Source organism: Arvicola amphibius, chromosome 8 (assembly GCF_903992535.2).
Source record: "Arvicola amphibius chromosome 8, mArvAmp1.2, whole genome shotgun sequence".
Lineage (NCBI taxonomy): Eukaryota > Metazoa > Chordata > Mammalia > Rodentia > Cricetidae > Arvicola > Arvicola amphibius.
Window position 1 is genome coordinate 96,169,525 of NC_052054.1, and position 15,132 is coordinate 96,184,656.

Genomic DNA, 15,132 nt, shown 5'->3' on the forward strand with positions numbered 1-15,132 from the left:
CATGAGTGGAAATGATGCATTTCTTCATGCAGTTGCCATTGCTGGAAAAAGGGAATCATCTCGGTGTCAAAAAGAACATGGGAACAAAGCAAAATAGCACAGCAAGGCTTTCTTTTTTGTAGAAAATATACACCAAGGCACAACACATCTAGCAAGCAAACTAAGGAAAGAAAATATTCTTTTTTTTAAATGCAGATGTTGACTGTGATTTTTCCCTTGGCTGGAGTATAACCTCTCAGCCTTTTGTGTTTGACTAGTTTAAAACAAGGGAAGGAAAAGAAATGGAGACAAGAGATAAATGATGTGTCACTTAAGTACCAAAAGAACGGAAAAAGCAGGAGGACCTTTGTGTGAACTAATTTTTACTCTGGGAATGGTAAATTAAAACATTATCATAAAGAGTTTAGAGGATAGGAGATGTAAAAAAAGGATTTGAATTCTAGTCACAAACAAAGATTTGCAGTGTTAGATGGGAAAAGATTAATATTTATTGTTCCTTAGGGCATGGATGCACTTTGGTGGCATTGATCAAATATTTCTGCTTTGCAAGAGAGCCTTTAGAGGGGATAGGACTTAATATCACATGACCTATTTGGTAAGGAACAGACAGAGGGCTGTCTTCAAGAAAGTAAGGAGAGCAGGCCAACAAATGAACCAAGGATTCATCCATCGAAGAACAAATAACTTTAGTAAGTATCACATTGCAATGTGACCGCTTGGTCTGAAGTGGTGGGAGTGGCATCTGTTACGAAACACATGCAGAATATGGTTCAAAGCTGCTGACGTTGTCTAAAATTAAGACATAGAAAAATATTTCTCCTATGGAATTAATATAGCTCCACTCTGCACACTTAGAGATGGAGGAAGAACTTGCTGTAGTACCTGGCCTACTGTGACTAAGGCCCAAATTAGAATTGGCCTTGAGCAGATGATTTTATTAACTTCAAGATACTGTCAGCTTACCCATTCCACAAACACTATCATCTTTCAATCTCTTTCTTATCCCAGCCCCCGCATATACTTTGAACAATTTAAACAGAGACAGGAAACTGCAAGGCTGGCAGCTAAGACAAATAGATTTACACAGTAAGCATATTACAGATCAACAGAATTATCTCATTACACTAGAATTGCTCTTTTCTGAATCGTTGTTACCCAGTGCCATCTTGTCCACAAGGAGACTTTAAGGGCAGACGAGAGCTTAAAGATGATTGTGACCTTACACACCGCCCTCTTGAGCTGCGTGTTTGAGGCTGGTTCTCTAGAGCTGGGTCTAAGTGCTGATCAGTCCTGGTGAACAGACATTTACAACCTAGCACTGTGAAATTTGCTTACCTCTAGCAATCCTGGTTAGCAGACTGCTTATCTTTGGGGTATGTTGGAGGCAGTGCCGCCTTAGCTAAATTCTACTTTGTGTGATTTAATGTCCCCTAAGCAAGCCTATTAACAAATCCATTATAACATCAATTCTATTGCTTTGAGTCTCTTCTACATCATCACAACTAAGAGGTCCCTGCTGAGGCTTGACAAGGAAATGTAATCTGACTCTCCTGTCTTGGTAAAAGGGGAAAAGAGATAACAGCTCAGGAAATTAGATCAAGTCACCAAAAATCAAAGGAAATGTGAACAGACTGTAAGTAGAAACAGTGTGAGGAGTCAGTGACAAATTCTAGCAAATGTGGCATACTCTCATGATTCCTGCTACGAATCCAACTGTATTTTGATTCTGCTGGACTCTAATAAGTTTTACAGCTTTTGATTGAATCTAAGGCTTCTAAAAATAATTTTCTTTAAACAGGAATACTGAATGTTCAAACTAGTTGAGCAATTTAATTTCTTTTCTTGAAATGTACACATAATATGGATTTATTTTATTCTGTCTAGAAAAGTTGTTTTAAATAACTAAATTAAGAGTCATGAACTTCTTTCTAAGTACCTTAACCGGAACATAAGAGCTTGCCTAATCCCAGAACTCACGTGGTCACAGCAGGAAGAGTGTTATGAGTTTGAGGAAAGTCTGAACCTCATAGTGACTAACAACCAAAACATAAAAGCAAATAAATAATAAATAAAAATTTGTTGATTGTCTCTCTTGGAAGAGTGATGCAAACTTCCTCTTTGATGTTCTTTGGCTGGTAACTCACTTTATATTTTCTTCTTTTTCCCTCTGCTACTCAGCTTATATTTTTTCACAGTTATTTGTTTTTCATTTATATAACTACTTTTTTATTTTATCATGCAACATCTAAAGTTTAGAGTGCTTTCATTTCTTGAAAAGGTGTTTTATAGCAAACTTGTCATGTTTTCTTAATGAACCAGTGTCAACGTCTAGGGCATTGGTGTCCCTGGGTAAGGGTCTCTCGTATCCAGGACACAGAGCATGCAGAGCATGAACAACTGCATAACAAGCTTTAATTTTCATGGCTTTTTGTTCAGACTGAAAAGCATTACTTCAATTCTCAACCCCCCCCCCTTTACCCATGTACATGAGTGTGAATTCTTACTTCACCTTGCAAGAAACAATGCCTCAATAAATACAGTAATAAATGTAAAAAGAAGTGTAAAGAAACAAATCAAAAAGTATACAGAAGCAAAGCACTTCCTTAACCTATATCTGGTAGAGCGTGAAGAACTGAGCTCAAAGGCCATCTCCTTGCCAAGGGTACAGATTCTGCCAGAACGTTGAGAAATGAGCAGAGAAAGTGTGCTTTCATCTATGCTTGGTTTGCCCAGAAGTTGTTTCCCAGCTTCGGCTCACCTGTCCCAGGAGGAGGCTGCGCTCTATGCCAGTTCTGTGTTTCCACAAACCAGAAATTCACAACCAAAGGGAAGGCGGAAAGTATTGGTTCAGTGACTTTTTCAATAGTCAAGATATTGCTAGTTAAATGTTATCTTATACTACTTCATCTGGCCACTGTATCTGTTGGAAATTAGCAGGGTCTAGTGAAGAATCTGTGCCATTATCCTACTCACCTTCGACCCACAGAAGTGTATCTGTTCTACCTTGACTAAAGATCAGAGAGTTCAGGCCTAGTCTTGTTCCTTCAAGGTTATGGACCTGACCTGAGATTTGTTGTAAGGCGTGGCTACTTACAAAATGTCTAGACCTCGGCTGCACTTACCTGGTGTTTTGGGTGTTAAGATGGCCCACAGAAGTGGATCCATTCCACCTTGACAAAAGATCAGAGAGTTCAGATCTGGTCTTGTTCCTTCTAGGTTATTGACAGTACATTTGACTTAAGGTGTGGCTACTGTATCATGACCTAGGGTGTGGTTATTTGATGTTTTGGGTTTTAAGATGGTAATCACTTTGTTTGTTCCTTGTATCATAATTTTAAAATAGTCTTTTGCTTTCTTCCTCTCTTTTGGATTGGAATATTTAAATATCACCAGACATAAACATGTGTGGATTTAGTATTTACTGGTTGCCTTCCCGACTCTATCGTATGTCTTTGTGTCTCTTTTGTATCTCTGTTTATTCTGCCCAACATTTCTAATCCATACACCCCTACCCTGGGATGGACAAACCCCTTGAGGATGGACCCTGACATTAGCCAGTGTTAGCTGCTTTTTAAAAAAAAAAAAAAATTCTCTGTGGTCTCTTTTGTTTATCTCCCATGGAAATCAGAATGTTTTGTAATTTTTTTAAGTAATGATCAATATTAGCTTAGCTAAGTCTTGATAGGAGAAGTTTGTAATAATATTTTGTTGTAAGTCACTTATTTTGGTACTTATCTATTTCTCCACAGGGATATCAAATGAGTTTCAAATGTAGGTTGTAAAGAAAGTTTTGGTAAGGCTATATGAACATTACTCTGCTCCTAAAATTTCTCTCTATGAAATGGTAACCATAATTTCTTCCTAATGTAGCTATTTGTGAGCATTAAGTTAGGTGATTTTTGTGAAGTATCAGAAGTGTATTTCAATAAATAACAGACACTCTGAAATAACTGCTATTTTAGCTACAGGAATCTTCGATATAATGCCACAAAATGTTCTGACAAAATATCTCACCATCCATTCTATAATGTTCACATTGTGTTTAAAATTTATATTCTTGCATCACAATCAGTGAGAAGACCGTAGTAAAGGTATACTGTGTACTGTGTAACTAACTAATGAGTAAGCAAATGCAAATTCAGGAACAAAAATAGGGATATCTAAAATAGGATTTATACCACAATACTGCTACTAACTTACAACAAAAAGGACAATTTAGACTGCCAGAAAACTAGTCAAATATTAGTATGACTGAAGATCATTAAGAATAGGCATTCCCACCCTGTTCCTAGTCAGCATCTTTGAAGCCAGTGAAAGACCTCTGGAGCAGAAAAACTCTCACTCAAGTCTCAGGATAAGACAATCCCCCAAGAACTCACGAGAGACCATCCTTGCTGCAATCACACGAGGTTTATTGACAGGACAGGAACCAGTGGACTAGGGCCAAAACTCATTTCCCATGTAGGGGTAGAGAGTTCAACCCCAAGTAGCTGGGAGAAGGGGTATTTAAGTAAAGAAACCACAACCCAGTTATCCAAAGGGGGTAGGGAGGTCGTCATTGGAAAATTCTGAAAATACCAGTGATCATTGAAAACTTCAGAAAATATCAGTGATAATCACAAAGGGATAACTCCCTGTTTCTCAAGATTATAATCTAATTTTATCTTCAGCTAGTTCCTAAAACAGAGTCACTGAACCGGCTAACTAGATTTTTGGCTCTTCTTTTCCTGCTAGATGTTTGGCTCTTTTTTTCCTGCTAGAAGAGTCTGGATTTACCTGGGTCTTTCACAGAACTTTGATTACTCCTCAAAATACTGTTATCTAAATAATTTCCCTATCCCTGAATGCAGGCAGGACATTTTAACCAAGATTGCTAATTGGCCATATAAAAAAACAAATATTTATTACCATCTCTTCCTCAAGGATTTAATCCAAATGAGTCTGCCAATCACCTGAACAAATAAATCGCTCCCCAGGAAGCTTTTCCAGACTCTGAAGAAATAGTATAAGAAGTATCAAAAAATGGAGTTTGGCATAATGGTGCATCTTCATTGTTGAAAGTGCCTCATATTATTCTGTAATATTCTGCTTTTCTTCTGGGTGGGTTTTGTCTGAATACATTCAATGGTAGAGAAGGCAAAGGTACTCACAGATAAGCCTTGGATAAACAAGGAATTTTAATCATAGAGGGCTGTCTCCTCAATTGAAGAGATGTATACCTGTTTTCCTCCCAGAAGGCTAAAAGTTGATGCTGTTAATAACCTGAGGGCCCTTGCTTTCTGTAGAGTCCAACCTCACATATATCCCCCAGAAAGTTTCTCTCAGGCTGTCCCCTCACAGACCTTTATCTGTTTCTCAGTCAATGAAACCCATCCTTAAATGAAATGTCACATACACTTTCTAGCTTGCTCACCTCTTCCCAATCTCAGTCAGAGACCACACTACCTCCTAGACCTTAAATCCATAGACCCTCCTCTTTGTTGTAGAGGTAGCCTGTACTTCGCAAAATGTATCAATGTAGTCATGCCTTAAGCTTTATTGTGCACATGGGATTGAAATAATTTTACCAGTGAACTTTTTTCCAAAATTATTCTGGACTTTAATAAGTCTAAAATAAACTGGCTGGATATCAGACTCAAGAAGTTTGATCAAACCTGGGTAAGTCACACTGAACAGTTTCCTTCTTAACTCATATGACAGTTTTTCTGCTGGTGGTAATGCCTGCAGGGACCCCACACTAAGGGTGTTAGAATGAAACAGCACATCCAGAGAAACAGATATTGATAAACAAGAGAAAAGTTACTAGGCATTGGTGGTTGAAACCTTGTCTATAATGCTGATCAATAATAAAATATTAAAATGTGAATAACTAGTCAAAGTAGTTCAAGATGCATAAAATAATTTTGAACAAAGTGCTATTACCTTTCATCTAAAATTGATTTTGTATTATTATAATTTGTATAAGATTTCAAATTTTTCTATCGTTACTTTCTTCTTTGATTTTTAGCATGCCTAATGTTAAATATATAAACTTTCCTGCCTGTATACTTCCCCGATCACCCTCAAAATATAATTAAGAGCTCTAAGTATGCACCAGAATATCTTCTAACGGTACGCTCAGTCGGGAACCCCCTCATCACCCTAGTTCTGGCTATATTCCCTGAATTTCAGTGAGTCACATAGGTAGATGACAGGTAGGACTTATTATCATGTCAAGTTGGACAAACTCAAGGGTGAAAATGAAAAATGGGTGAAGAGAGAACAATGCCAACAGGAGCTTTTAGGTGATCTTTCTACAATTTTTTTCTTTTTTCTTTTTTTTTCCCCATAAATCCTTTTTAAAGGTTTATAGAGCAGATAGTTTCATCAAGTGTGTTTTCTTGCCCATGTGAAATCTGTGTCATTTGGCCTAACTAAAAAAAAAAAAAAAAAAAAAGGATCCTGGTGTGTCTTTTCTATGACAACACCTTGGTCTGCAAATATATATATATAAATATATATATATAAAACTTGGGCAGTTTAGAATGAAAATTATACTTTTGACCAGAGATAGAATTAGGCCCCTGTTATTTAGTTATTTAGTTAGTTATTTAGTTAGTTAGTTATTTTTTACCAGGCATCAGTATTACAGCTGCAGTTTCTTGTTTTGGAGGCTTCTGGTTATGAGATAGAATGCACCCTTAGCACCCTTCAAGCCCAATATTGGCCCATTTGTCTAGCCCTAGTGTCCGCGATCATTTTATTTCTCTGCCCTTTCTTCTCTGATTATACTACTTTAAAGCATTTGCATGCTAGGTAGTTATTAACAAGCTACCACAAAACATTCTTTCATGCTGCAATCTTGTCGGGTTAGTTTTATTTGACTTTTTTATGAATTTGCCAATAGTTTGAAATTTCTCTTCAGTGCATATTTTATAAAAGGCCGTGCTTCTTGTCCTTAATCATTACCCGTTAAATTTTCTGAAACTGAAACATGGCCGTGTACCATTTCTCTCTGATATTATCTATTTTAAAAGATTTTGTTTGCCTGAAGCCTTTTACCATTTGAAAATGTCCTAGGTAGCTTTTAATGCTCAGTCTGCCAATGCCACATTTCCTGATCCTGTAAATCAGTCTTTTGTATGCTGTACAGTGTTGAAAGTGCTCTCCCACTGGAGGCAGATTAGTCCTCAGATTCTCCTGCTGCCTCTTTGTGCTCTCTCTTCAAGAACACTCACATTTATAGGCACGGTTCCTGCATTTTTTGATGCCAAACTGTGACTTTATTTAATCAATCTTTTTCTTATTAAGAGCTTTGGGGTATTGCTATAATTAGCAATTCTAAAATCCTCTTCTTAAAGATTGCTTTTGATCTTAAGTGACAGAGGTGACTAAAACTTTAAGAATATTTATAACATAAAGGCTTCTGATTTCTTCTTCTCTAACAGAAATCATCGATTTGATCAATATGGACCCCAGAAGGGAAAGGAAACAAATGAAAAATATAATTTTTGACAATTAAAGCAAAAAGAAAATTTTGACATAGCTAATAATAATCTAAATATGACTCCTATATAGCATGACATCTGACAGGGATTTGAATCTATGTACTTATAATACAAACATAATTGAGTTTTATGTACATGGCCTGAAATCCCTAGGTTCCCATGCCTTTGAAGAATGTTCTAGACAAGATACTTGAATAGTTACAGAAAAGGAGACAATTTATTAAAGGAGAGACATAGAATTTGAAAATGTGACAAAGCTAGCCACAGGTCCAGGGTCCAAAATTCTAATTGAGATGGATGAGTCAATTGGATATCATGTATTATGTATGCACAAGCATTGAGTGCTGTTAACTCAGTGGTCTATAAGATTTATCGTCTTGTGGTATTTGCTTCGTTCATATATTATTAGTCTTATATCTCTGGAGTCCTTCCCCCCAACCCGCCCACTCTACCTTCCTATCTTAATTAACTTTTCTGTTAATATTGTCATCCCAGAAATCTTTGGGTGTTAATAATGTGTGACAATCCACCTTTTTATAGCATCTTCTATGATTTTGGAAATCTAAGTCCTTTCCCCAAAAAAGAGACATCAAAACATTATCTTTTTATTTTGTATATACATTATAGGCCTAGGTGTGCCGCCAGCATTACTGCAGTACCAAGTTGATAGGCAAGGAGCTGAGGATTTAGAGAAATGACCACACAGCAGGTCATTCCTAAGAGAATGCCATTTATTAAAGGGCAAAGGCGGTCTATATATACAGGCTTGCAGCACTGTGGAAAAACCCAGGGTTCAAAAGTTCCTGTTATTGAAGGGCCGAATCAGTAAACAACTAAGCAGAATAAGGAGCTTGCTCTTAGGCCAGGAGGTACAAGATGTATTTGCTAGCAAAGGTCAGCAGGGAATGAACAGACATCCCAGGGGGAAGGGCCCAACAGGTCCCCCTTTTGCATATAAATGACCTTCTGTCTTAGGTAATATAAAATGTTGGTACTTGACTTACCCGACTTGGAGAAGCCCACCTGGGCCTCATGAGCCCTGTCTTAGGTTGACAAGTACCACCTCCCCATGCAGAACCTGTCATTGAATATTAACTTATTTTGCATGCTTAATCGTAACTGTGCTGTGGGATTGCCTGTAGCTAGAGACAGAATAACCTGTTGCTTCTGAAATCAGTCTCAGACCTGCTGCCTGAGAAACTGCCATAAGGGGAATAAAGTAAATCCTCCAATTCCCAGGGTCAAAGACCAAGGGTTAAGGTGCTGCTCCATTCCTTGATGAGCTGACCATCAAGTTGAAGGCCCTGCAAAATCTGGTTCCCAGCCAATGGGGGCACTCTGGTTTCATTAATTCAGATCATCTGTTGATTTAAATTGACAATACTCAATTGTATTATAGCATTTATATAGTTTTGGATGTTGCATGCAGTAGCAACCTTGCCCAACAATTAATCCACTGTGCTTGCCGTGACCGCTGACTGGAGAAAGGCAATGTCAGAAACAGCTGCAGAAGACACAGCGAGGGCAATGGCAGCAATAACAGCTGCAGTGATGTCAGTCTCTTTTGTGCCATCCAAGCACCATCTTCTGCAGCCCCGAGTGTTCTACTAGCATAGGGATGTTGCCTGGAATGCGCACGACCAAAGCTGTCATTTCTGCACCCCAGCACCCCCGAAGGCAGCAGGCACTGTTAAGAACAATCTAAAACATCTCCCTAATGGGAATCATTAGGGACCACAAAAAAATAGAGGGAGCCTACTAGGTCAAGTGGCAATAGATATATTCCTAATATATCTAGTGTGTTGCAAATTTAAACTATGTTCAAAATAGTCTGATGTATTTCAGGTAGCAGTGGTATTAAATGCAAATATCTTGGGGGTTACCAGGGGTGTTGCATCCAGACAAGCGAAGGGTCCACACAGAAACATACCAGCAAAGGCTGGGACGACTCCAGTTTGCAGGGGGTAGCGATAATGAAATGGAGGTGGATATTTTTTATGGGAGGCCTAGGTCCATACCACCAAATGTCCCTGCGGCCATGGAGAAGCCAGGGTGTACTAACTACGCAGTCTCCCCAAGGGAGTGGTAACTCTAAATTATAAGTTAATAGACCAGGCCAGCAGTGGGGTCCTGGGCAAGGGGGCGAAGCACTGCCTGGCGTGTTACAATCAAAATTTATTAGCCCCATAATATTCTGCAAGCCCAGGACTGAGGCATTTGTGGCAATGGGTACAAAGTCAGCAAATGACCAGTGACTTAGCACAAGACAATGATTAAGAAAGGAGCTAAAACTACAGTGAAACCCTGTCTCAAAAAACAAAAAACAAAACAAACAAAAAACAAAAAGAAATAAAGAAAAAAAAAGAAAAAAGGAGGAGGATTCAGCTCCACCCAAAAGACTACTATTCCAAGTTTGAGGAAAACATACTAAGATTAATTCTCACCATAGCTGGCCATACTGTGCTTTGGATGCCCACAGGCATGAAATTGTAGGGTGGGGAGGTTCTTCACAAAGGTCCAAAGTGGCTCTGTGAGGCTGGTCTGGCTCAGGAACAACAGGGTACACACAACACTCATGAACCCAAATTGGGTGGAAAAAAAAACAGACCCTCAGCCCCACACCAGAATGAGATCTGGGTCATGCCACTGTCCCAAGGAGAGGACTTTCCAGGGAACCATTCCTTTGGGCTCAATGGGCGGTCACCAATGGCAATCAGCTGCGATCCCCCCAAGAGTCCAGAGTTTAAAATTTTAATGTATATAAGATATAAGCTACAAAAACATGGGGAGACAGAAGAAAAGCTCCTGAGTCCCCCTTTTTTATTTTATCCAGGTAGCTTTTGAAAGTACGATGGGTGCATTCTACCACAGTCTATCCCTGCAGATTGTATGGTATTCCCATCTTCAGAGTGATATCATAGGTCTCACAAATTTGCTTATACCCTGAGCTCATGTAGGCAGGTCCATTATCTGTTCTGAGCTGCTTGGCTACTCCCATATACGCAAAAGCATGGAAACAATGGCTTTTTACATCTTTCACCTCTTCCACGGAATGAACAGAAGCAAATATGAGATAAAAAAAAATGTATCAACAGAAACATGAACATACTGTAATTTACCAAAGTTGGGTACATGGGTAACATCCATTTGCCAAATATGATTAGGCATGAGCACTTTACGCACAAAGACACAGAGTTGAGAAGGAACCGGTGTAATAACTGCACTATGTCAAAGGTGGACATAGCCAGCAACGTGTGCATGCAAGAGTCAGCCAACTCATTGCTGAGTTGACAGGCAACTGGGCATGAGCTCTCAGATGTCCTATAAACAGTGCACAAGACTGTTGCCACATAAGGCCTTGTAGCTGAAGCAGGGAATCATGGACCCTGGACATAGGGGCAATATAAGCGGCTGTTTCCAGTGGGGGAAATATTCGGGCAATATTTTGACTGCCTGTGTAAATATTGAGCACTTCAGAGGAGAATAATTGTAGGTCAAGAACTAAGGCTGCAAGTTCAGCAACCTGCACAGATTATGTTTCAATGAAAACTCACTTAACAATGGTCTCAGAGATGACTGCAGTGGTGCCTAAGGAGGAGACATCTGTAAATAGCACATGACCTACTGGAACAGGTTGAAGCTTCATGATTCTGGGAAAAATAACTGGGTGCATCTTGAAAAAAATCTACACATTTATTAGGAGGATAATGATTATCAAATTGACTCAGTACAGTGCTACAAAATATAGCCCAATCATTACTATGCTGTTGAAGCCATAGGAGGTGCTGGCTGGATAGGGGGGTAATGATTTTGTCTGGCTCTTTACCAAAGGTCAAGACACTAGCCTTGACTGCCTTGAATAATAAGGAGACAAGGGCTTGGATGATAAGCAACAATTATTTTGGAGGGTGAAGCTTGAAAGTGGACCCATAATATGGGACCCTCCTGCCAGAAGACTCTGGTAGGACTGTAATCAGAACTGAAAATGAGCAATTGTAAAGGTTTAGAGTAAACTGTACAATTTGCATGAGCTTGCTGCAGTGCCTTCTCAATTAGCATAATACATTGGCGCCCTTCATCAGTCAATCTCCTGGATGACAGTGGATCAGGATCTCCATTGAGAATGTTAGAACGTGGTCACAACTGACCTGTAGAAAGCCCTAACTGGGCCTTATCCAGTTAATGTCTCCCAGGAGTTTTTGGAAATCATTTAGTGTTCACAAATGGTTCAATCACAGGGTGATCTTTTGGGGCTTTATGCCATTTTGTAGTAACTGATGCCCAAGATACTGATAAAGAAATTGGGTCTGAACCTTCTTGGGAGCATTCTTTAAATTTGTTAGGCTCAACTGATTTTGCAAGTCACCAAGGGCATCTAGCGTAGCAGCTTCAGTGGGTCCTATCAGCAGAATATCATCCATGTAATGCATGATATACAACTGAGGGTGCTTAATCCTTACTGTTTTGATGGGCAGGGCAAAATATAGCTGGAAAATAGTGGGGCTATTTTCTATCTCTTGTGGCAAGATCACCCAATGCTATCTCTTATAAAGTTCTTCTAGGTTAGTAGATGGAACACTAAAAACAAAACAGTGGCAATCAATCAGCAGGGTGCAGAGGGATAGTTAAAAAGCAATCCTTTAAACCAATAATAATTAAATGCCAATTCTTTGGTATTGCTACTAGAGTGGGCAACCCCAGCTGAATAGCTCCCACAGGAATCATAGTTTTATGAACAGTTCTTAAGTCCTGCAAAAGGCACCATTTGTCAGATTTCTGCTTTATAACAAATATAGGAGTGTTCCAGGTAGATGGTGAGGGTACTATGTGCCCTGTGGCCAATTTCTCTAGTACAAGTGTCTGGACAGCCTCTAATTTTACCATTAAGGGGCCATTGCTCAGCCCAGACAGGTTTGTCACTCTACCAAGAGACAGAAATGGGTGGAATGATCGAAGGTTGCCCAGCAATGGCCCCTGCTAAAAATGCCCCAGTCCCATGTAATCTCCAGAGTGGCACATAATATGAGTGTTTTCTGCCACAGGTTGAGGATCCTTTTGTAATCACCACCCCAGGCCTTTCCCAGGACAAAATCCCTGATATTTTAGCATCTGTCACTGGCTGAATGGTGAGTACCACTCCCATACCTTCCAGCACATACCTCCCCCATAGGGTAATAGAGATGTGAGGCAATATATATGGCTGAAAGAGGCCTGAATGGCCCTCTTCATCCTTCTAGGAGAGCAGACATGAACTTTGCAATGGAACATTGCAGTGCCTACACCTTGGAGAGCTGTGCTAGATTCATGAATGGGCCAAAACTTGGAACAAAATCTTTGGGATATAACAAAAATATCAGCCAATTATCCAGGAGACCCTAGAATTTTCTGCTTTCTATTATTTAAGTTAACATAGGCAGAGATTTCAGAATAGAAACACAGCAAGCTAGGGATTCCTGTTTGACCCAAAGCATCCTTTTCTTTCTGGATTCAAGAAAGGATGTAATTTGGGCATCAGAACTAGCTGAGTAATGTGGCTGTCTTATAGGATGACTGTAGCTCCTTTTAGAGCCTCCACTATAATCTTAATTTCTCCTGGAGTATCCTCATCTATAATTTCAGGGATGACCCTTATTCTTTTTAATAAGGCATTACTGTGTCCTATCAAAAGACCAACAGACCCTGAGAGAAGTGACCTATAGATCCCACTACTAATGGCTTGCAGTCCCATCTATGGTGTTAATATTGCTTGAGTGGAGGCACAGAGGTCCAGTCCTGCACTGTATCAAGTCCCTCTGACAAGGTCCTGGACATGAAAGAGTTTCTTTGGGGGACAAACTGGTTAGGCTGGGTCTCAGGTGTATCCATGGCCCCATATACCTGCCTGTGGGGGGTCTGGAATGGAACCTGCTTTCTCTTGCCCAACACCAGGGGGAGTGGGTTCCCTTGGGCATTCACCTTTGATCTGCACTCGTTGGCCCGTGACTTCCCTTCTTACATCTAGGACAGAACCCCAGAACCTTATGAGAAGAAGACACTGAACTCTTACTACAATCTCTTTTAAAATGGCTGGTTTGCCCGCACTTAAAGAATATTTGGACAGACACCAGAATTACCAGTGGGCCCTATTTCTCCTGAGGCAATGACTTGTCCCATGATATTATGCTCATCTATGTCCCTGCAAAACTTTAAATATTCATTGAGATTTTTATTTTTGTGGAGATGGATAGCTTCCTGGCAATATCTATTAGTATTTTCCAAGGCTAGCTGTGTAACTATGGGCATGGCTTGATCTACATCTCTAAAGATTCTTCCTGATTGCTGCAATAGGTGATCCACAAAGTCTGAGAATGGCTCTGAGGGCCCTTGAAGGACCTTTGATAACTGCTCTCCTGCTACAGTATTGGGCAGGGCTTTCCAGGTGCAGATGGACAACTGTCATAGCTATTGGTGCATATATTGCAGGGTCATATGTAATTTGGGCCACATTCTCTGAATAGGCTCTGGGCCTGGTATGTCCATGTTTCTGCTGGGAAATCTGGCCACTGCATTTCTAGCAGCCGTTTGTGTGCAAAATTCCTGATATTCATTGCACCACAGAAGCTAATTCCCACCACTCAGTGTGGCTGGCACAGTTTCTTTTAGTCCTGAGGCATGAGATTAAGAACTCCAAAAAACTCAAAAATGGAAAGAGTAAAGGGAGAATGATGTCTATAGGCTTCCTTGAGCTGCTTAATATCTTGAACTGCAAGGTATCATGAGCCGTCAAAACCTGTCCCGGATTGTTAGGGTCTGGGACTTCCACCACCAGTAAGGCAACCTTAGCAGGGGGCACTGACGATTCAAATTATGACAACAGACTCCAGAAGTCAGGGATGTGGGATGGGGGCCTATCTTTTAGTAAACATCTTCTCAATTTCTTCTTTGAAATCTTAATCTCTTGAGTGAGCCTTTCCATCCTTACTGTCTGTCTCCTTAGAGCTGTCTGAGCTAGAAACCTCAGAGGCTTGTAAAGACTTGACTGACTCCTTGTCTTGTACCTCTGTAAAACATGTTCTGCTTTAGGTAATCACTCTCTTACCTTCACCATCTTTTTTTTTTTTTTTTGCTTTTTTTTCCAGTTTATTTATTTTTTTATTAAAAATTGCCATCTCCTCCCCTCCTCCTCCCCCTTCCCTCCCCTCCCCTCCACCCATACCCCCACTCCCTCCCTCTCCAGGCCAAAGAGCCATCAGGGTTCTCTACACTATGTTGAGTCCAAGGTCCTCCCAACTCCCTCCAGCTTAGTAAGTAGGGCATCCTTTACAAGTCTCCGTACAGAGAAGGTGGCAATGGGAATTTGTTCTGGTCCCTTCTCTTGCAGTGTCTTCTGCAAATCTGGTTTTACTTGTTCCCAATCCGGTATATTCAGTCCCCCTGTTACTAGGAACAAGGTCTAGCCTGTTCTAAGACCTTAACAAATTCTCTAGCTGTCCTTTGCTTAATCCTAGTGATATTATCTTTTAATAGCTTAAAAAATGATCAACAAGAACACCAGTAGAACTGCCAGCACGTATGTTCAAAGCATCCCTGTCTTACCTGTTTTTAGTTCAGCTGGCCAGCTTTTCTCCCAGGGTGAACCTTCAGCAACCTTCCTTCTTTCTCAATC